This window comes from Triticum dicoccoides, chromosome 4A, assembly GCF_002162155.2.
Source record: "Triticum dicoccoides isolate Atlit2015 ecotype Zavitan chromosome 4A, WEW_v2.0, whole genome shotgun sequence".
NCBI classification, from domain to species: domain Eukaryota; kingdom Viridiplantae; phylum Streptophyta; class Magnoliopsida; order Poales; family Poaceae; genus Triticum; species Triticum dicoccoides.
Window position 1 is genome coordinate 591,048,574 of NC_041386.1, and position 24,212 is coordinate 591,072,785.

The window sequence follows — 24,212 nt, forward strand, 5'->3', positions numbered from 1 at the left end:
AGTGGTCATTTTCACTAACCATCAAGTGATACAAGCAGCAGCAAACAGTTTGCTTCTCCTGGTCCATGTTCCGGAAAGCTTCATTAATGTGTTCTGCTACAAAGAGGCAGATGTTTGTATTCTTTAGCATTTGATGATCTAGCACAAGTCCATAACACTTTGGGCTGAGCTTCAAGGCCGTGGTTGGTGCTAGAAAAGTGTTGAAGGCAACCGCAAGCCAGGCCATAAAGAATGTGTCATCCGTTCTTCCAGCCATATGCTCAATCATCTTGAGCCATGTAGTGATCTGGGGATGAGAATTTCCAGTTATGTTGAAAGCCTGTCTGAATCTCCTAGTGGCATCCTTGTCAACTAAATATCTGACTTTTGGACCCTTATTTGGGAGATCAAATACCCTCTGAACACTGTCAGCATCGACACGGATCCTTCCCCTTCCTGGGAAAACCATTTCAGAGGTCTGTGGCTGGTAGGACTGCACCAGGAACTTAGTGAGGTCCACTGGAAGTGTGTCTGATAAGTTCAATAGCCCCCCGACCGACCTCGAAACTAGCTCTGATTTCTCTAGTGGGGTTAGAGAGGCGTTGAAATTTGCAAAGTGCGCTGGTGATGCCCTTATCCTGCCTGCTTGTGATGGTCGCTCCACATCTTCCCCTGGAGGCACCTCAACTCCTTCACCGATGCCCTGTTGATTAGAAAATGAAAGCATTACACAAACATTAAACACAAGAGAAAAAACAAGAATGAAAAAAAAAACTAGCAATCATCATTTGAATCAGTATTAGAATGAGCTATATATTCATAAAATGGATCATGCCAACTAATATGATGTATTTGTGCAACTAATAAAGCTCATGAGGACAACTGCAAAGACTGCCAGTGTGCAACTGAATGTGCAACAAGAAAACAGTAAATAAAAAAAGAACGAGACCTGGCAGCTACAAAAAGCTCTAGTGTATGTGCAACAATAAGAAATGATATTGCAACACAAGAAAAACAGTAACTAAAAAAAAGGTTTGCAAAGAACTATTCAAATAGCTCATAAACACACACAAAAAACCCACATACCTCAGCATCTACTGCGGAAGATGCGACAACTTCTCCAGCAACTACTGCCTGCACAAAAAAATGACCACTGATGTCAACTATGAAAAGATGCCAACTAGTGAACTACAAGATGCCAACTAATGCCAACTAATGTCAACTGTATTTAAATCAAAATGACTAGAGATGTCAACTACAAAAGGTTGTTATTGACAGACTAAAAACAAAAATACTGTTCGGAACTGCTGCATAATTTCATCACTATCTAAAAAAAGCGAGAAAAACACTTATATTTGAGATTTTACTTACCCTAGAAGATGACTCAGCTCCCTTGCCAAGTGCTGCACGTCTAGTCTGCTTTACAACACGGAACTGATCAGCATCCTAAGAAAAAAAATAAAAAACATGAGCATGCGAAAAAATAAAAAAAATGTTATATGACCCAAACAAAACCAAAAAATGGACTTGTGTCATCAACATGCCACTTACCTCAACATCCTCTCCCTGCTCAACACTCTGTGCAGGTCGTGGCTGGCGATTAGCAGGACGCTTCGAGTTCCGGCGAAGAGGCTGACTTCCAGAACGCTGATTAAGCAACCAAAAGAAAACATGAAAAAAAGACATTAGCATACATGCATAAGTTGAAAAACAACTCAAAAACAAAAGAAAAAAGTGAATAAAAATACATCTCCTTGATTGCCACCCGCATCTCCTCCTATTATAACCATTTTTGCCCTGCGGCAGGAAATACAACAAAAAAACATAGTTAGAAGATGTGGACAACCAACTACTACAATGATGCAGCCAACTTGGGCAGTAAACCTTGTGCAAACTGGACATCAAATAAGCCAACTAACTTTTTTCTGCCTAATTATTACTTGCCAACTGTGACAAGTAATACCTAGACAGAAAAAAGTTAAGTAAAGGCAACAAGCTCAGTGAGATAACTTATTCTGAAAAAAGCGTCCCTAGTTGAACATGAAGGGAGACACATGAAAACAACCACATCCACAACAAAAGACTTGCACATTGAGAAAAATTAAAATGGAAAATTGGCAAGCATTGGTACTAATTTGAACAAATCAAGGGGTCCTAGTTGCACAAAGCAGGAGAATAACACATAAACCACCACAGCCACCACAATGCTGGTGGATTTGGTAGATTATATCGGAAAACTGGCAAGCATTGGTGCTAAAATTGTACAAACAAGAGTCCCTAGTTGCACACAGCAGAGGGGGAAACAGCCAACTAGTAAAAGTGTATAACATATGCAACTAAGTAAAACCAACTAAGTAGAGCAACTGGCACAAGTGTATAACATATGAATAGCCAACTTAGTAAAAGTGGTGCAGCCAACCGAGCAGGCAACTTGTGCAACTAAACACAGTATAAACAACCACCTAGTACAAAAACAGTGAGCCAACTGACCAAAACAACTGCTGCAACTGCAGAGCATATGGACAGCCAAGTACTATATGGACGCAGCCAACTGAGGAGAATTTTGTGCAACTAACCACTTAAATCTCTGAACACCAACTACGAAATCAGCCAATGCATTGCACACAACATTGCGCACATCTAATACAAACTTACAGAATAACTAAGAATCATGAACAGATCTCAAATCTCTGCAAAATTGAATGGAACATGAAGTAAACAGCCAAATCGCCCTAAAATCGCGCAAACGGGGACTACACGTTGACCCTGTCCAGCCACCCCCGTGCCGTGAACTACGCCTCCAACGATTCCCCCGCGAGGAGAACCACCCACAAGCCGTCGCCAAACTGAGCACTCCGCCGCGACGCCCCGTTCGGTGGAGAGGATGGCGAGGAGGAAGACGAAGATGAAATGGGGAGAGAACTCGCTGTGGTGAGGGATTTCAGGCCACCTTGTAGATCCCGACCACCGTTGGGCGCGTGCTGCGAGATGGGAGAACGGAACTCAATGTGACCTCGCATTCCCCTCGCCCTAAAATCGCCCTAAAATTGCAGGAAATCGAAGATAAGCGGGGGTAGTTCGCGCCGTTCCCGAACCCTAGAGAGCATTCCCCTCGCATTTCGGCACCATCCGCGCTCCGCGAGATAGAGAAAGGGAGGAGAAGCATGTAGAAGTGGAGGGAGAGCATACCTCCGGCGGCGAGGAGCACCAGCGATTCCCCAGCGAGGAGAACCACCCGCAAGCCGCCGTCAAATCTGAGCACTCCGCCCGCCATGCCCCGTTCGGTGGAGAGGATGGCGAGGAGGAAGACGATGAAGGAATGGGGAGAGAGAGCACACTGCGGCGAGGGATTTCAGGCGTAGATTTCGAAAACCGCCGCCCACGACCCCCACTACTCTCTCCTCTATCACTTACAGGTGGGCCTCCCACGTCCGGATGCGGACAAAACCGCCCACGACCGCGGTGCGCGACCAGGTGGCACCTGGCGGATCTAGGAGCGATCGCTTGCGCGATCGAACGGCCACGGGCCGGCCGCCCGTTTCGGTCAGTTAGTGGCCGGCCGCTTTTTAGATTTAAGGTTCTTAGAAAGGCCAAACGTGCATAAAAATTGATGGGTTGACTAGTTGGGCTTGGCCCATGTAGCTGACAAAAATTAACAAAAATAAATATACTAAATGGGCTGAATTGTTGGACTCGGCCCATGTAAAAGACAAAATCGGACCGGGCTGAATCTTGTGCCACATCAAGCTTGCCACGCTGGATGCCTACGTGGCCTGGGGAGGTTGCTAGTGACCAAAAATTTGGTCGTGGAACCAACGACCTTTTACATATCACAAAGAAGGTCAAAAATTTCAGTTTACAACCGCCAACTTTTGATCTTCTGTTTTTGGTCATAAAAAGGTCGCAAATGAAAAACTATGACCTTTCAACGCCCAATAGTGAGGGTCACAAGTTGATATATTTCTTGTAGTGCTTCCACTTCTTTTTTAATTTACTTACCAAACTTTCTATACTTACTACTTAAAAAGAACGTAAGGTTCCCATTTCACCTTTCTTCCCATCACCCCTTCGTCCAACCTTTCATGTATATGATAATCAATCACCTTAATTTACTTACCTTCCACTTCTTTTTTAATTTACTTACCAAACTTTCTATATCTATATCTATATCTATACTACTTAAAAAGAATATAAGGTTCCCATTTCACCTTTCTTCCCATCACCCCTTCGTCCAACCTTCCATGTATATGATAATCAATCACCTTAATTTACTTACCTTCCACTTCTATTTTAATTTACTTACCAAACTTCTAGTAAAAAATATAAGGTAGTTCATGATCAAAATTTGATGAACATTTATTTACAAACTTGCATTATTATTGACAGGTAAATCACAAACTAACATACTAGAATATTTATATCCCGTTGCAACGCACGGCCAATGTTTTAGTTGTTGTTTATAAACTATTATTGTAAGTTGTTTTTTATGACTATGTAGTGCTCAAGTCGACGAGTTGCAAATTTGGGTAATTTTACCTGCGGGTACCCATTTATCCTAATGGGTGATGTGTATGGGAAAACATTGTACCCATCGACGGGTATGGATAGATTTGAGGCAACGCTAAGGATATGCGGTGGCTCCACCCATATCCAAACCCGACGGGTGCCATACCACCCATTAACAGTCGCGCGAGAGGCGGTCGATGGGCGTGTCCACATCATTCTTGATTTTACTGTCTGGTATAGAAACTTGTTTTTTAGGTAAGAAACCTCCCCAGATAACGCCTCGCTGCAATCGAGCCGCACACGCACGCGCCACCGCCGTCATCTCCCTTCACAGGCACGTCTCTGTCTTCACTCGATTTCCTTGATCCCCTTTTCGCACGTTGCCTCCTCCCATTCCTTCCCCCCTTACTCGCACGCAGGTGGCCGCAGGAGAGGCGTGGCAGAGGAGGCTCGTTCAGGGGGTGGTGGTGGTGGGAGTGGGGAGTAAGGGCATCTCCAGCCGCGCCCCCAAGAAGGCCTCCCCAGGCGATTTTTTCGCGCCGGCGCCGAAAAAACGGCCCAGTCGCGCCCCCAGGAGCCCGATTTTCGCCGGCTTGGGCCGAAAATAGCGCCGGCGGACCCAGCCCAAACCCGGCGTGCTGGCGGGTGCTCGGGGGCGCCGGGCGAACTTTTTTGGCGCGAAGAAACCGCGGGCCCGATGCGTCAGCGACACGGATTACTTCTCGGCCCTTCGTCGTCCTCATCGCCTCGTTTCCCGCGGCGAATCAATGCCAAAGCTGCCGCGCTGCCGCGCCGGTCAGCCTGCGCCATTGATGCTTCACGGGCGGCGCAGTGAAGGCCGGACGACGCGCGTCCCTCGCCCTCGCCTCGCCCGCCACGCGTGCGCACGGTGCCACGCGTGTGGGCGGCGCGTCGGCCTATATATGCCGCGCCCCGGCGCACTCGGTCGCCTCACACTTACCCTCCGCCGTCGCTCTCTCCCCTCCGCTGTCGCTCCTTCCTCCCTCTCCTCTCCTCCTTTTTGCCACCTCCAATGGCCGAACGTTTCCCCGGCGACGGCGTGGCGGCGAACGGATTCGGCCGCCGCCATCTCCATGAAGACGAGGCTCGCCTCCTTTACGAGGCCGAGTACCCGGTCCCGCCGGACATACGGGTGCCTGGGGCGTGGAGGATCAGCGCGGGCGGCGTGCTGGTGCCCCCGGTACCCTCCGGCGCGATGCGGCGCGCGGAGATCGCCCGCATCCGCTCGAACCTGCCGCCTGCGGCAAGGGAGGCGCCACGGTACGCCCCCGACAGCCCGCTGTGGGAGCCGTACTTCCGCCGCCGTCACGCCGAGCAGCTCGAGGCCACCAATGGCGTCGTGCCCTCCGGCCGGCAAAACTCCGCCGGCCGGTGTCGATGGTGGGGCGTGCCAGGGCGCACGCCGGACGCCGTCCTCGAGTACATCGAGGGCGGCAACACACCGCGCCTCGACTACCCCGCTCCCCCTTCCTTTTCACGCCGCCGGGGAAGCTCCTCGACCCCGAGGCGCATGGAAACCGGGGGGTCCTCCTCTTCATCCAGCGGCTCGCCCTGCCTCCGCCCCGTCAAGCCGGAGCCCCAGGACACGCCGGCGGCCACGCGCACCCGCAGCTCCGGCGTCCGTATCGGCGCCCCGTCAAGCCGGAGCCCCGCCGGCCGTTTTGTCCTCGTCGAGCCCAAGACGGAGCCCGGCCTCGTCGTGCCCAAGAAGGATCCCGGCCTCCCCACGGAGTACGAGGAGATAGCCCGGCGCGGCTTCTCCGACGAGGACGCCATGCGGTGGGCACGGGAGGACTACCTCCGCGAGGAGACGGTCCGGCAGTGCCGGGCCCTGGAGGAGATCGCCGCCCGCAAGCGCAGGCCCGAGGACGAGCACGGCGTCGTCATCCTCGACAACAACGACGACGACGCCCCCGGACCTTCCAGCCCATCGCGCCAACCGGGGGAGGGGTGCAGCAGGGACGGCGGAGGTTTAGGCGGGGGCGACGACGACGACGACGACGGCGGCGGCGACTACACGCGGTTCTACAGCCTCCTCGGCATGTAGCCGCGTGGGCGGGCAGCGAGGCGGGCGGCGAGACGGGCGGCGAGGGAGACGGCGGGAGTAGCCCGCCGGTTTTTTTTCTTTTGTAAAATATGTTTAAGTTTGAACGAACTCGCCGAAGTTTGCAATGAATTTGCGCCGTGTTTGTGCCGTGTTTAGATTTTTTAAAATACCGTGGGCGCCGCGACTGGGGGGCATCACGCCCCCAGTGCGCGGTTGAGCGCCGGTGCGCCCCCAGGGGGCGATTTTTTGCCCCTCCTGGGGGGCCAACGGCTGGAGATGCCCTAAGAAAGAGCACGGAGGCGGCAGCGGCAGCGGCGGCGGCTAGGAAGAGCGTGTGCGTGACCGACGCAGGAGGCTTCATCGCCTCGTGGCTCATCAAGCTCCTCCTCTCCAAGGGCCTCTAAATGGTCCGCGACACCATGCGAGATCCCGGTAAGGACCCTCCTCACTTCGATCCGTCCATCCCAGCCCCCAAAGATCCAACCTCAGCTCATGCTCGCACTGCTCCCGCCCCACGATGATGTCTGCGTCGAACTGAAAGCCCAGGGAGGACGGGGACGAGGTCGGGGTGGAGATGTTGATCGTTTTCTTTAGATCCCCAACTAAAGAGTTTGAAGTTGTTTCTACAGAGAACCTAGGTAAACAGTTGATTCTGGTTGATTTCTTTTGAGTTCAATGTCAGGATCTTTGGTGGATGCACAAAAATGTTGCTCTCCCAGCTCAGCATGCATTTTTAGTTTGCATTTTGTATATCAATCTCAAAAGGATTTGCACTATGAACAAATTGTTTTCCTGTCTGAAACATGCACAAAATCGGAATAGAGGAAGGAAAATCAGTGGTTAGACTATGTGGGTTGTGTCTATTGGGAAATGGAGGTCGCAAATAAACTAATGCACATACTTATGTAAGTAGATGGATATTAATGGGAGACCAACAACCTAAAAAGGGAGGGAAAAACCATTATACTAAATCTATATCTATTGTACTTGTTTTTCACGTACTTTTGATCAGATTGTTACATTAGATATGCCTTGCATCTTGAATGTCATCTCGCTTCCATAATTGATAAAAGACAGTGCAGATAATGCCCTTGTTATTACCTTTTCACTTTTACTTGATACTTTCTTAAGTATAATTGCAACTCAGTTCTTCAAACATAAAGTCTAAATCAGGTGTCACGTTATAGTTATCTTTATATACTTCAATTGCCGATCTGTTTATTGCATTGCCTTCAAAAGACTCACTAGGGATCGTGCGCTTTGTTTGATTTTCACTGCAGATGTCAATGAATGTGCGCAGAGTCCAGGCTCCTGCCATGGCTCTGCAACTTGCCACAACACAGTTGGAGGGTTCCATTGTTCATGCCCTTTTGTCACCAGTTTTGCTAAGGAAACAAACTCATGCGCCAATCGGTTTATAAGTGAGGTAAACCATGAGAAGTTAGCACCTTGCTTTATTATTCTTACAATCAACAATGCCTGCTTTAGATTCTGAAAAATGATCTTTGTTGTTTAGTCTGGTAAATATTTTGCGTTTTGGCGAGAGCAGCAGAGTTGTTTTTCTCTCCATTAGCTGGCACTAATGCCTAAGAGGCATGTCACTGTTATGCTCTATCACGGCCAAAATTTGGTTTGTGCTTAAACATTGTCTGAGGCCACATTGTTGGTCCTATGGTTTTAGAAATGAAAAGTTGCAAGTGCAACTATCACCGGCAATCCACCAACAATAAAAAATTAGTTACGTACAAAAAGGAAAAATAATTATACATCTAACTATTATGTATGGATATACTTTTTCAGGAGTTGAGCAGGGCACAATCTGTGGCACGACCGCATTCTCCTACTCATTTGTCTCAAAGCAAAAGAAGCTCGCTGCCTTTGCCTGGAGAGAGGAGAAGTTTCTTTTATCTAATCCAAGATGATCTATTCATGATTAAAACAGCGAGGAAATCAGAAGTCGAGGTAATTTTCTTATTGATGCCACTGTGATGAGCTCTACTCTCTACTGTCGGCATAAAGTAGGACAACATTTTATTTGGAGGTTATATCACTTGTGAAATAATTTGTAGTGTTGTTTGGATTGCATCCTGTAAATGCCATTAAATATTCTTTCCCATCATGTTGTCCTATTTGAACTAATATTCTTGAGTCTCATCAACTCTGAATATGGTGTATGGTGTACTCACATCCCTGCCATTTGGGAACTAAATGAAATAGTTATTAGTCTTGGACTCTTGGTAGTGCTTAGGGCCTGAAATCAGATAAATTATATGGACTGAAGCGAACACAATGTATTTTAATGCAATTGTTCCTTTTACAGGCCAGTAAACAAAATCAAGATTAGAACGCAACGAATGATCGGTTTATGGTTACAAGTGACAAAATTACCTACTATAATTCTTGCAATCACGGTGTTGCTACTCATTGTCATAGGACGCAGTAGAATCAAACACTCCTTCTGGTTTCCTCATTTAGTTTAGAAAGTACTCCCTCTGTAAACTTGTACACCTAAACGTCTTATAAAAGTTTGCAGAGGGAGTAGTATTTATCTAAAGTTTATTTTTCCATTGAAATGTGCAATTTTACACATTCCAGTGCAAGGGCTGGATGTCCTTATAAAGCTTTTTAATGGGTTGAGGTAAGTGCGGGATGGATGAAATTGCTCAGTACCATCTAATCTGGCAATCTGGATTATGATCGGTTCAACTATTTTGTGGTTCCACTTCTACTAATTGAAGCCGGTGAGTTGGTGTATGCTTGAAGTGAGTCTGGTTCTTGCTTCAATTCCCCCTGTTTCACCTCCAGATCTACTCATCGGGAGATGGATTCCTTGCATTGAGAGGCTGGTAGGGGTGCTCGTTTAGCACATGATTTTTTTTCTTACTTTTGATTCTTATAAGCCTTTTGGACTTAGGTGATCATTGGTACACGATGCAGGTCTGACGCTGTTGTTGATAATCATCCATACCTATGCTGGACGTGGACGAAGTACACACATGTACACGCAGCTTTTTTTTGATCCGTTGCATATCAAAGTATGAGTAGATATATCACAGTCCTCTGTAAATACCTACAGTTCTTTGCTTTGTGTGAAATTGACCTTTGGTAATTTGTGTTCACTTTTTACTTGTATGTGTGCGAATTTATAACCTGGATATTTTTCCTACTAGGCTTCATTCAGACGATGGACTGTCTTGCTCTACTTTGAAATCGAAACAGGTGAGTCGTGTCCTTTTTAGGATTGAACCAACTGAAGTGAAACCAAGATACAGTTTCTGTAGCACTTATGAGCAAATTGTACAGGGGAAAGACAGGCGGCTGCTGCAGAACAAGGGAAGGAGTAGCAGCTATCTGCTGTTTCAGTTGTTTATGTGCGCTGAAGATTGTTCGCACCCGTACCCTGAAGAAAGAAGGCAAAATAATCCATAACTATTTCTTGATAATAAAGTACATAGACATAGATATATAGCTCATTGGCTCCATCACGTTAGTTTGCTAAATAAGTTATATGGATCCTTGCAGACACAAGATAGATTCTAGATATACCTGGGATATGTTCATCCGGGTTCAGTTAATAAGTGCATTAGTCAACATTGTGGTGCAATGACAGAATCTGGTGTCCACAACTTCACCTGTCATATCCTTAAGGGTCTTGATTTCCTATAGAGCCAAAAAAGTATGCATAGGTAATGTTTCTTTTTCGTTGTTCGTTTTTTATCTGATAATGATTTTCCGTTCACTGCTTCCTTACTTTCTGAACCTAACCTTTTTGTTTTGTTTTTTGCGTTATCTCTTTTTTTTTCTTATACAAATTCTCAGATTGCTTTGTTCTATTTAGACAATACAAATGGTTAAGAACTCATTATCTCTTATTTTTCTCTTATACAAATTGTCTGATTTCTTTGTCCTATTTAGACCATTTAAATGGTTAAGAACTCATTAAGTACTTTCCTTTTGTATGATGTAGATGCCAATAATTCGCTCTTCAGTTTTGTAGCGAAAATAGTACCCGAAGTTTATAGATCTTTATTCCTTCTTGTCGATGGGACGAGGACTGATTTCTACACATATATTTACTGCAGATCTGGAAATAGGTTTAAAGGAAAGATTTAGAAGGTGAAGGAGCTGATAAAGAGCATGCTAAATTCTCACTGTCTTAATCATTTTTGGTGTACAATGCAATTCATGTATAGGTTTGGTGCTTTGTGCTGACAAGAATTCTCTGATTGGCATCATTTGCAGTAACTGTGGTGATCCAGGACGCTTTCAAGATTACAAGTTCAGTAGTGGCAACTTGAACTTATGTAAGAATAAACAGGGTGATTTTTCATTCTGAAGAGTTTCCTAACTGTTGACTTTAAGCCTTCATAGTTACATCGTGGGATTATGAATAAGATGGTGCTAATTATATTTTGAGTGAATTTCTGGTGTGTATTATTCAGACTAGCCCTTGAACTAAATAAAGAGAAGTCAAAGATAGCATGTAGTTGCAGGAGTTGGAATTTTGTTTCTGCTGCTCCTGTCTGTCTTTGAGAAGCACCGATGCACCACCAATATAATAAGTTGTTAAACGATTCAAGAGGACTATGAACCATGGATAAATGCAACAGCAATGTTAGTATGCATAGGCATGCAGAGGAGGCGCGCCCTGGGCGCGCCCCTGCCCCTAGTACAACACAATAAGAGTGGCACAAAGGGCGAACGCTGGCGAGAGCCACGTCCTCGTTTTTACTGTGTCGAGGTAAAAAAATAAAGCCATTGGAAGTGGAAAAGCACATCGATCCCCACATCCCACCTCCCTTTCCTCCCCAAGCACACGACCTTTCCTCTGGTCGCTGTCACTCGCCTCTCTCTCCAGCGCGCTCTCTCTCTCTCATCCTCTCTCCACCTCTCGGCCGCCAGCCGATTCCGGCCGTTACCGGCTGTCTCCGGCCCCGCCTAACACTCCCTCGTGTTCTCCTCCACCGCTAATGTAGTAGCGCACTATGCTGTCTTGGACGCCGACGCGGCCCCTCGACGGCAGTGATCTTCCCACCGCCGGGCTCCACAGCCTGCTCACCCTGCCCTACCCCAGGCTCCACTATAAGAAATATGTCAACTAGTGACCTTCTGTTAGTGACCCTGGAAGAAATGGTCATAGATCTATGACCATTTCAGACCAATTGGTCAAAAGCTGTTCAGGGGGCTCCAAACCCTAAACCATTGTGACCATTTTGGCCAGAAAGGTCGTAATTTCCTTACATGAAATGGTCATAAAGCAAACGTCGCTAGTCCGCTGCCTTATTTCTAGTTGTTAACGACCAATATAGATGGTCATAGCCTTGTAAATTGTGGTGGGTTGCTATGACTAGGCGCCACCTCATCAGTTTTGCCTATGTGTCATGTCCATGTGGCAGTTTTTGCCCTAGGTTGTGAAACAACCTATATTTCTGTCATTCCCAAAATTCCCAAAAAAACTCATAAATTCTTTGGGTCATATCTTCGTCAAATATGTAAAAACCTTCCTTGCCTAGTTCAAAAATAATTCAAAAATATTCATTTTCCTATTCTATTCAGAACAACAGTTTGTGAAGGAAGTACCACTTTGGCATGTCCAAATAGTATCCATTTTCTACAGTGCTTTCCTATGCCCAAATAACCATCCTCCACCAAATGCCAGCTCAATCCATTCATTATTTTGAGCCGAGCTTCAACATTCGTAGTTATATCCAGTGTGGTAGTTTGCAAAGCAAGTACCACCTAGGCTCCTCCTTTTGAGCTGAAAATTTGTGAAGACGGTCTTCGTAGTAACTGATCATCCTCAGCCAAAACTCACGCCCATTAGCCATGTACATTTCCGTACCGCTAATCAAACACTTGGCTGCTAATTCATGTTCGAGCATCGATCGGTCTCCGCGTGAGAATCTTATGTTGTAATTTTCTTCCTAGCACCTACCTGGGGAGTGCCCAACCCACTAGACATGCCTAGGCCGCCCAGAACACATGGCAACACCAGGGTCACGCGGTGACCACACGGCGGGCATGCGAGTTTACGCGCTCTAGAGTTAGGGCCCTCGGCCACCGCCCAAACCTCGATGTATCGCCACCAAACCATGTATTTATGATTAAATAGGTACTTATGTACCTAGAAATGATTTTTGGTAAAAAATAAATAGCAAACTATGAGACAGCTGCAGTTTAAATTTGACCCGCTTCCAGCTGAATCGGCGGGAATTTGTCTTTTTCACGAGAGGTGGATCAAAACTTTTTACACCCAACTATTTTGTCAATTGTGCATTAAATATGGACTATTATTTTAGAAAAATGATTTGGTCCAATTTTGCAACAATTATTTGGGAGGTCCTTCACAAAAAAACCTCCTTTCGGGCACTCGGAAAATGGAAAATGAATTTTCCTTGCAAAGAAAATAAAAACTCCCTTAGGAAACATTGTTTAGAATTCCAATATGCACCCTTGTGCACAACATGAGATCATTTGAACAAACTATGCCATGAATGTGGCCATAAGATTGATCATTTGGCTTGAAAGCCATGAATCTTCACGCATGATAGCTCATTTCTGAGAACACTTTTTAAAAATAATTGTCTTATTACAAGTTTATTATTTTTCCTGGAAACTTGGTCACATATAATGACACAATGCGAAGGTTTTCCAATTTTTTTATTTTTTTTGAATTTTTTATGCCTGTTTCAAAATGCGGTCAAAACGGCGGGCTTGACCGTTCCTAGCTAGTTGTTGAATCTTGGAAATTTTTTGACGTTTCTCTGATTAAATAGATACTTATGTACCTATAAATGATTTTTGGAAAAAATAAAGAGCAAACTATGAGACGGTTGTAGTTCAAATTTGACCCGCTCCCTACTGAATCGGCAGGAATTTGTCTTTTTCACGAGAGGTGGATCGAAACTTTTGACACCCAACCATTTGGTCAACCGTGCATTAAATTTGTCCTAGTATTTTAGAAAATTGATTTTGTCTAATTTTGCAACAAATATATGGTAGGTCCTTCACAAAAGAACTCATTTCGGGCACTCGGAAAATGGAAAATTGATTTTTTGTGCAAAGGAAATAAAAACTCCCTTTGTCAATATTGTTTGCAAATCCAAGATGTAAACTTGTGCAAAATATGATATCATTTGAACAAATATTTGATAGGACTTTCACAAAAAAACTCATTTTAAGCACTGAAAAATGGAATGAAATTTTTATCTTGAATCGATCACGACCAATTTATATGGTCATAAGGTCATCAAATGGTTTGCTACGTTCTGATTGGTCCATGAGCATATCACGCGGATCATGCATCAACCGTCGTAGGATGCTTCCGGATCCAACGGCAGCCCTCACCCCCTTAGCCAACCGCAACCCAACTACCCAAACCCTGACCCACACCCGCACTCCTCCTCCCTCGGCTCCTTTCCGCCGCCACCTCCTCCCCCTTCCAGATCAAGATAGAGCGAGAGCTCGCATCCTCCCTTACAGATCGCTACCGCCACCTCCCTCCGGTGGAGCTCGCCGCCGTCCATGGCCTCCTCCATGCCCTCCTTTTCTCACCCCTCCCCTTCCCTCACCAGGAGGGAGAGAAGAACCCGAGGGAGGGAGATCCAACGTGATCTAGCCTCGACCTCCACTGCCTCGGCCTCGCGCCTCGCCGGAGCAGCTCTACCGTCGGCCGAAGTTGCGCAGGTCGCCATGTTCCCCCGCTCTTCTTCCTCCCTCTGTTTATCTCTTCCTTTTTTCTATCAAGTCTCAACCCCCCTCTGTACTTCTCTTTGCAAGGAGACCGCCATGGACTTCCTCATCGAGCCGTCGCCGGAGTTCCAAGTCCGCGCCGCTCGAAACCGTCTTCAACCTCCATCGACCCTTGTTCCTCCATGCCCCGCCAAGCGCGCACCAAGCCGTCGCCGCGTCGAGCTCCACCGCCCAAGTCCGTCGTCCCGCCGCCCGCCGGACCTCCCTGGCTGTCTTCCTCCACTGCATCGTGTCGCTCCTCGAACGCACCAAGTCCCCCTGCATCAAGCACCGCCCTCGCCCAGATGCATCGAGCGTTGGTGCTCTTCTGCCTCATCAGGTGGATGACACCCAGCGCACTCACGTGCATGGGGTCAAGGGCGTTGACCGCGCCCCTGCCTGGGCAGATCGCCAGCGCCTCCCGGCTCGATCCCCTGCTCTACCGCTCGCATGGTACGCTCCCTCGCTCCCTCCGTCCCCTCTCCTCGAGTTGATGAGATCTGAGAGAAGCCGACGAGTGGCCGTTTGGTGCGGCACGGGACAGAGGCCATGTGCTCTGCTCAAGGACTTGTTTTAATCCTGATATATCTGATGAAATAGTACTTCTCTACTTCACTGTTCAATCAGGTAATGCAGAATCCCAGTTCCAGAATGTTTTTCAAACTATATTTGCTAGAAAAACGATCTTATATTATTTACATGGGTCAATCTCGACCATCATGATTCCTAAGCTAATAAGGTTGGTTGTGTGCTCTCCTTGCAGCAGCCTGAGCTCCGGCAAGGTTGATCTGGACGGCTCGGCAGCGTCACCGACGGTGAGAACCCCCCTCCCTTTGCGGCTATGGACGAACTGGTTTGCGTGTTGCCTCCTGCCTTTTGTGCTCGCGTTGCGGTGGTTAGGTTAATAAAAATTGAACTAATTAACTACTGTAAGCGATTCTGCAATTGTTTGTGGATCTGGTAGCAAGCTGTATGAACCATAGTTTAGCTGCTTTAGATAACTACTACTTAGGTTAATAACAATTAGTAGGACTCCATCACAGTTCTTCTGTAGTTCCCTTTAGCTGCTTTAGATAACCATAGGTCTTATGTAGTTGTAGCTGGACTGTTAATTTGGTACTCCATCACATCGGTGTGGGTTTTGGCAGTACGAGTGTACTGCCACAATGTCACCAGCTGGTGCAATTGCAACCAGTAGAAATGAGAATATAGTATTGGCAATTTGGCATAATATACACCTGAGTCGGATAAGACTTAGGACAATGTCCTTTGAGGCTGCAGAAGATTAGTTGCTAGTTGCTACCATGTGCGTAGGATAAGATCAGATGCTGCTGCAGGATAGTTATCCTCTTCGTATGGCAATATGCTTATTTTCCTTGGTTCCAACTACGCAGCGAATTCTCTTTCAAAAAAAATGTGGCGCATGCATGAGGATCAATCATGTTGACTGCGTGACAATCATGTTTCTCATCGTTGTAATTTTTAGTTTTGAAAAAAATACATGTTTTCTTGATCTTCTGTTAAGTCTGTTTATTTATAAATCCAACTTCCATGTTTTTTTAGAGGAAAACCTGAAGAATGACCCCCAATGTTTCCGTGCAGGTAGTAACTCTAATAGGCCACTACACTTTCCAAATTCCAATGCTCGCGTGTTGGTCGTTCCCAAGTTTTCACTACCCTGAGTATGTACTCTACCGTACATTTCCAAAAATTCTTCCTCTCATTCACCTGATGCATACTTGTTCAATGTGTTTTCGTGAAGTTATTAGACATACAATACTTTTGAAATACCCATACTGTAACTGACCAAAGAACTAGAAGCAAAAGACATACAGTACATCACCTTTCAAATGCTCAATACTGTAGCTGACACACTAGAGAACTAGAAGAATAACCTGCATTAGAAACACTCGCTGGGTGCTTCCCTTGCCCCTGGCAATGTCAATGAATCATAGTGGTACTGTAGGCACCGAAGAAATTGTGGCATGTTGTTTAATTTGTTTATCCATTTGTTGCAATATGTGCACTGTTGTGGTGAAACTCTAGTGTTTCTGCAACCTACAAGTGCGTATGGGCACTGATTTCTAGAAGTATTTGAGTTGACATCTTTGTTGGTTTAGATAGTACATAAATTTTGAAGGGCGGTTGATTTGCTTCTGGTTTTTGAAACAGAGCTGACTATAGTTATGCATGAACGAGAATATGCTTGTAACTAGTGATAAATAGACCAGCTTTGCAGTTTGCCACATTGGTGATGTAAATGCTCCTAAATGATGATATCTTAGCAAGTGCTTTCTGCAATGTTTAACCTTGTTACTATCATCCATAAGTATTGCCGTTGATTTTGATATATGAGCACTAGTGTTTCCTGCTTACAGCAAGCTATGTATTGTACATGTGTCCATTTTACCTGTGTAAATAGTTTGTTTCATACCTAGTAACATGTTTCCTCATAATGAATTATTCGTGCCATGTGAATCATTGCTGCTATCCTGCTACTAATGGATACAGGGACGAAATGCACAGTTTCCTGTCAAGTAGTGTTTGTTTGGTGACAGGATGCTATTTTTTCCTTCCAAGTATAATGCTCCTTTCATGTAGTGATGATACTACATCTATTTCATTTCATGTTTATGCCTCTTCCAGAAAATGTGTTGCACCTACAATAATCAATCTAACTTATCCATTTTATTGTATAGGCCTTCGAGTACAAGAGGCTGCTACTTGATTGTAACAGCGAACACGACCAATAAGCTCCGCCAGCGCGAGGCAAGCGACGACATGCTCGGTTACCCCCACCTGTGAGTCACGCTCCCCCTGCCCAGCCGCCCCTCCGTGAGTCGCTCTAGATTCGGGATCACTGCTAGATCCTCGGCACTAGAAACGATCAGATATTCAGATGATATGTTAGTTTCTGTGGTTTCTGATAGGCCCGCTGCATCTGTTGGCGTTAACCATTTCCTATGTGGTTCTGTGTGGAATCCTTCCTAATTTGTTTACAGCCCTTCCTAATTTTTTGTTTTTGTTCTATTTGGAAATGGATGCAGCAGGTGCTCTGCTCTTGCACACGTCTGGCACCATCTCCAGCGCGGTGGTGCTTCTTGAGGCGACCGACGTGATGGTGGCTGTGTACGGCGGCGACCACAAGCTCTTCGGTGAGTCGGCTCCATCTTCTAGCCCTAGCTCCCTATTTTCTGCTCCTATAGCATGCTCTGTTGGTTTAGAACACTAGCAGCAGTAGCCTACCGTGTATACACACTAAACAGCAGGAGCTCAATCACCTTGTGTACACTAGCAGCTTGCTTACACACTTGTCACTTTTGCTTGTGGTAGCCATTACGTAGCTGAATCATGTCCGTGTCTACTAATCATCAGTTCATAGTATTTGGCTTCTGTGTGATTGTCTGCGACTATTTTATGGTGATGTGGATATACTTTCTGATTTAAAGTTACTAATATTTTTTGTTTTGATTCTTTCTCTGGTGCGAGGAAAGCTGTGAGTAGACGTCAACGATGCCTACTTGCTTGGCTGCTACAGTGATGCATGCGCCGGTCAAGCAAGCACACATGCATATACGTACATGTTAGGATAGTAGCAGATGTGCCATAATTCCTGTGTAAGGAAATGTATTCCTGAGATGATTTTGTTATGTTATCTAAACCTGGGAGATGCGTTATGTGATGTGATATGATGGATGATCTGAATTCGACATTGAGTTTTCCTGATTTGAATATGAAACAATGTCGGATGCGTGTGTGTAACTGGATTAAAGAAGTCTTATGCCCAAACAATTTTGTGCAAACATTTATTTCGAAATTCGAGATCTAATACTGGACAACTAATTGGCCTGAAAAAGGCTACAACCCAACAAGCATTGGTCTGTTTAAAAAGTGAAACAAAAAAAGCCTTAGAAAATAAAAAAATAAATATATTGCAAAAAAGGCCGAGGCCCCCTAATATGGAAGTATGGCCCGTGCAGAAATTGACAGAAAAAATACACTAAATTGGTTGAATTAATGGGCTCGGCCCATATAAACACCCAATTGGACCGAGCCGATTCTAATTTTTGACCTTTTCAATTGGTCGCAATTTTGCCACGTCAGATCCGACGTGGCCTGGGCAGACAGCCAATGACCAAAACAAAAGGTCATGGGTTCAACGACCTTCTGTTTTGGTCGTAAACGTCCACGACCTTCTCTAATTTCAGTTTACGACCGTCAGCTTTTGACCATCTGTTTTTGGTCAGAAAAAGGTCGTAAATGAAAATCAATGACCTTTCAGTGACCACTAGTCAAGGTCACAAGTTGACATATTTCTTGTAGTGCTCTTTGACCGGCTCCTCCGTGCCGCCCCCGCCTAAAAGACAAGTCTTTGATTGTGTTTTGGTTTGATGTGTGGAGCGCGCGCGAGGTGCTCGATTGATTGATTGTGTGCTACAAGACTCATGGATCATGATGGTGAGTCACGTGATGGGGTTGTCGCTTTGCACGGGTTCGCTCGGGACGGTGCTCCTGTTGTTCTTGTTTTCGCTCCCGTTGATCTTTCCCATGGAGGTTGTTCGTATGACTGGAGATTGCTTCTCTTTGTGTTTTTTAGGGTAAGCTTCTCTTTGTGTTTTGATTCCTGGTGCTGCTGCCTGTGTATTTTCTGATGTGTGTTTTGTGTTGCCCAGGTTCATGTGAGGTGAGCTAGCTGTTTGTTCTCATTACCAGATCGGCAGCGGGTGTTCCTTTTAGTTTCATCCAAGTTGAGCTTCGCCTGCCATTGAGGTGTGGTTCATCCTCTCCATGTATGCATGTGCTGCTCCAGTGGTGTTTTATTAGTTATTTTTTGTGGTGGGCTCATGCTCGTCACCTATTCCTTCTTATGTTGCACCGGTCGTGTGGCTTTGTTTGTGATGTAGAGCAGCGGTGTAGGTTTGATTCTGGTGTGGCGTGTTGATGGCTTAGTGCTCTAAATTTTTGCTTTTTTCTCAGGATTCCTGTGATTCGCGGCGGCGTTCATGTTCAGATTGTGGAAAAAGGGCATGGTTATGTCCTGGGAGCTCATCCCGGTGGCGAAGCGGCGGCCTTCTATGTTGGCTGTCATTTCAATGACAACGATCGTTTGCTTGTCTGCTATGGCGTCCAACACGATTTGGAGGTTAGAAGGTTGTAGATCATAGCACCCAGGAGACAACTGTTATTCATCACACATTTAGTGGTCATCTGCAATCTCAGGGCCCCTTTGTTTTCACATTTGATTTAATGTTTCAATCTATAATCAACGAGTCTACCTTTCTGATTGCTCTATTTTTAATTGGTAAGGGAGCACCCTGTGTACACATGTATAGGCTGTAGTCCAGAGCCGTGTAAGGCCCAGGCCGATGCAACCCTCTACTTCTAGCTTCTTCCTCTCCATACAGAAACTCTGCTTTTTGTCTATCTTTCACAATATTGAACATGGTATTAGAGCCAGCGAACCCTAGCTTCCGTCCGCCGCCGCCACACACGGAGCCGTCGTCAGCTAGGTGATTCCGGCGAGATCCTTCATCCAGCAACGTCCTCAACTTTGGTTCCCCCTGTATTCGTCGTCATCTCGTGGGAACTGCTCTCCCGTAGCTCCCCGTGCGTCTTCCCCGCTAACCTGTGGTTGGCTTCTTGCACCATCGCCGGCCTTCCAGCAAGCCGGTGCGACATCTCCGCCAAGCCGTTGCCTTCGCATCGGAGGTTTGCTGCTCTATCAAGCAGCTGCTCCTCTATCAAGCAGCAGCTGCTCTGTACGTATTGGGAACCTGCTCCCTATCAGCTGGTTTGCTTAATTCTGTTGTGCTCCAGTAACTGAAGAGGTTTCAATTGCTTGATTTGCTCTCCAGTTAGCTGTTGCCTTGTGGTGCTTTGCTAATTTGGCCTCTAAACTTGCTCCTACTCTGTTCAATCATTGGTGTGGCTGCTGGGATTAGTTTTTTCCCCTTTTGCTAGAGGTCCTTGCTGCCATGGCGAAGAATGATTTTGGATTAGGAGCTGGTTCAATGTCCATAGACATCAAACTTGATGGTACAAATTACAGGGAATGGGCTTTCTTGGCTAAAACAATCTTAAGGGCAGCAGGTTTTGTCTCACACATGTCTGATGATCCACCTAGTCCTATTGATGATGCAGCTGGGAAATCTTGGCAAAAGATTGATGATCGTGTCATGGGCGCTTTAGTTCTGGGTGTTCATCCCTCACTCAGAATGAGTCTTGAGCATCACACTTCAGCCAAAGAAATGTGGAAGTATTTTGAGCAGCGATACATTCAGCCTAGCGGTGCTCTCCATTTTTCACTATTGTAGAATTTACACAACACTCAGCAGCAGCAAGACATGTCCATCGAAGAATATTATGGGGCTTTTACTCGCATTACTGGTCAGCTATGTTCCATGGTTCCGAAGAGTAGTGTTGGATGTAAGTCGTGTGTGGCCAAGGAAGAATATGAGCATCGGACTCTTGTCTTTCAGTTTGTGATGGGTCTGAAACAAGACTTTGAGAACATTCACACTCAGTTGCTTAGTCGTACGACTCCTCCTACCTTGACAGAGGCACTTGCTAGCTTGATTGCTGAGGAGACTCGATCGTCTTCGTTCCCTTGCTACCACTTCAACACCTTCTCTACACAGTGTTCTGGCTTTTCCTCAGCGGCCAAGTGCTTCTAGGGCTGCACCTTCAGGTGCTTTCTGCTCGCACTGCAAGAGGACAGGACACCGACCTGATAATTGCTTCCAGCTTCATCCAGAGCTATTAGACGAGTATCGTGCAAGAAGAGACCTGCAGCGTTGTGCAGCCACCAAATCTCAGTCTCGGTCTTTGAGGCCGTCTACAGCGACTGTCACCGAGCCGCGTGCAATGAGTGCTTCTGTGTCTGCTCTCACTCAGTCTGCATCTACTTCTGCACATCCTTGGGTCTTGGACTCTAGAGAATCTTTTCATGTGACCTCTGATCGCTCACAGCTTGTGTCTTGCCAGCCTGCGCAAGATGGTGCCTCTGTTCAGACTGCCGATGGTACACCTTGTTCTGTCACTCATCGGGGTTCACTTTCCACATCAAAATTTTCTGTTTCTTCCATATCTTTTGTTCCTCAATTGTCCATGAATCTTATGTCAGTTGGTCAAATTACCGACATGAACTGTTTTGTTGGTTTTGATCCCTCTTTTTGTTATGTGCAGGATCATCAGAGCAAGAGGATCATTGGAACTGGCCATCGCCATAGAGGATCCTCGTCCCTCTACGTTCTTGACTACTTACACCTTCCTTCAGCTTCCACCGCTTCCGTGATTCCGTCTGCTGCATCAACAAGGAGATCCACTTTGTCGTTTTCTTTTGCCCAGTGGCACCATTGCTTAGGTCACCTATGTGGTTCTCGTTTATCCACTCTTGTTCAACAGGGTGTTTTGGGTCGTGTACCTATAGGTGCTGGTTTCCACTGTAAGGGTTGTAAGCTAGGGAAACAAATACAACTTCCATACTCTTCCAGCACTACTCATTCTAGTCATCCTTTCGATTTAGTGCACTCTGATGTATGGGGTCCCTCTCCCTTTGTTTCCAAAGGTGGTCACAAACATTATGTTATATTTGTTGATGATCACTCCCGATATACTTGGGTATATTTTATGAAGCATCGTTCTCAATTGATTTCTATATACCAGGCTTTTGTGCGTATGATCCGTACTCAATTCTTCTAGTGCTATTCGTGTTTTTCGTTCTGACTCTGGAGGGGAGTATCTATCTACTGCTTTTCATGAGTTTCTCTCTTCTGAGGGTACTCTCCCTCAGCTCTCATGTCCTAGTGCTCATGCTCAGAATGGTGTTGCTGAGCGTAAGCATCGCCATATTATTGAGACAGCCCGCACCCTTTTGATTTCTTCATTTGTCCCTATTCATTTCTGGGTTGAAGCTATATCAACTGTTGTCTACCTTATAAATGTGCAACCTTCTTCTCGTCTTCAGGGAAAGTGTCCTGGTGAGGTTTTGTTCGGTTCTCCTCCCATGTATGACCATCTTCGTGTTTTCGGCTGTACTTGCTATGTTCTTCTAGCGCCTCGTGAGCATACCAAGCTAACTGCACAATCTGTTATGTGTGTTTTCCTTGGATACAGTCTTGAGCATAAGGGTTACCGTTGTTACGATCCTTCTGCTCGCCGCATTCGCTTTTCTCGTGATGTCACTTTTGTTGAGGATCAACCCTTCTTCTATTCCGATTCAACTAGATCATCATCCTCGACCACTTTAGAGTCTACCTCCTTTCTTTCTCTTCCACCAATCTTCTCAGATGAATTTGTCTCTGGTCAGCCATCATCTGTCTTGACATCAGATCCACCTTCATCACATGTGTCATCTCCCCTTTTGCCAGTTCCAACTCCAAAATTTCTTCCATCAGCTCCACCTCTAGATAGCCTTCCTTTCCATTACAGCCGCCGCCCTCGAGTTCCATCGGACATACAGTCATCTGTTCCCTTGTCTTCTTCTCCTCCGGCCAGTACTATTGATCATTGCACTGGCGATTCCTCCCAGACAACAAGGTATGCTCTTCGTGATCGTTCCTCTCTTGAGATTCCTGACAGATACAAAGAGGACTTCTGTGTAGGGGAAGTGTATGAGCCTAGCACTTACCATGAGGCAGTTGTGTCACCTGAGTGGCAAGTGGCGATGTCTGATGAGCTTGAAGCCCTAGAGTGTACTGGTACATGGGATCTGGTACCATTACCTCCTGGGTCTGTCCCTATCACTTGCAAATGGGTGTACAAGGTGAAAACCAAGTCAGATGGTTCTGTTGAATGCTATAAGGCCCGACTAGTTGCAAGAGGTTTTCAGCAGTCCCATGGGAGAGATTATGATGAGACTTTTGCTCTAGTTGCTCATATGACTTCCGTTCGCACTTTGATTGCTGTGGCTGCGAATAGGTCATGGAAGATTTCTCAAATGGATGTGAAGAATGCCTTTCTTCATGGCGATCTGCATGGGGAAGTTTATATGCAGCCACCTCTGGGTATTGAGGTTCCACCAGGTCATGTTTGTCGCCTTCGAAAGGCTCTTTATGGGATCAAGCAAGCCCCTTGTGCCTGGTTTGAGCGGTTCAGTTCAGTGGTTCAAGCCGCTGGTTTTTCTCCTAGTGAGCATGACCCTGCACTCTTCATTCATACATCTAAGCATGGTCGTACATTACTTCTGCTTTATGTAGATGACATGTTGATCACTAGAGATGATGTTGGGTATATTGCTTTCTCGCTCGGGTATTACCGACTCACGCACTGCTGTGAGACCCATGGAGATTCATCTACAGTTGCGTCCTACTGATGGCACTCCTCTTGAGGATCCCTCTCGGTACCGTCACATTGTAGGCAGTCTGGTGTATCTTACAGTGACAAGGCCTGACGTTGCTCATGCAATCCATATTCTCAGTAAATTTGTCAGTGTTCCTAACTCAGTTCATTATGGACGTCTACTTCGAGTGCTTCGATATTTAAGGGGGACTGCATCCCGCCGCTTGTTCTATGCTCATTCGAGTCAGCTGCAGCTTCATGCTTATTCCGACTCCACTTGGGCAAGTGACCCAGTCGATCGTCGCTCTGTCACTGGCTATTGCATATTTCTTGGGACGTCTCTTATTGCATGGAAATCCAAGAAGCAAACTGCAGTGTCACGCTCTAGCGCTGAGGCAGAGCTTCGGGCACTTTCTACTACGACATCTGAGATTGTGTGGCTTCGTTGGCTATTGGCTGATCTTGGTGTTCCATGCCCTACACCCACAACTCTTCTTTGCGACAATACTGCTGCCATTCAGATTTCTAATGATCCAGTGAGGCATTAGCTGACCAAACACATTGGTGTGGATGCCTCCTTCACTCGATCTCATTGCCAACAATCAACTATTAATCTCCAGTATGTCCCATCAGAGCTTCAAGTTGCAGA

The 24,212-nt window shown here is 46.0% G+C and overlaps 2 long non-coding RNA genes across 2 annotated transcripts; both read left to right on the top strand.

Moving 5' to 3' along the window:
• The first annotated feature begins 9,219 nt into the window (after positions 1 to 9,219).
• On the top strand, positions 9,220 to 9,757 carry LOC119289247. Its single transcript, XR_005141468.1, has 3 exons — positions 9,220 to 9,399; positions 9,491 to 9,588; positions 9,724 to 9,757. It is a non-coding gene; the product is annotated as an uncharacterized LOC119289247 (long non-coding RNA).
• A 450-nt stretch (positions 9,758 to 10,207) lies between these two features.
• LOC119289248 lies at positions 10,208 to 10,969 on the top strand. Its single transcript, XR_005141469.1, has 2 exons — positions 10,208 to 10,239; positions 10,636 to 10,969. It is a non-coding gene; the product is annotated as an uncharacterized LOC119289248 (long non-coding RNA).
• Positions 10,970 to 24,212: the final 13,243 nt, after the last annotated feature.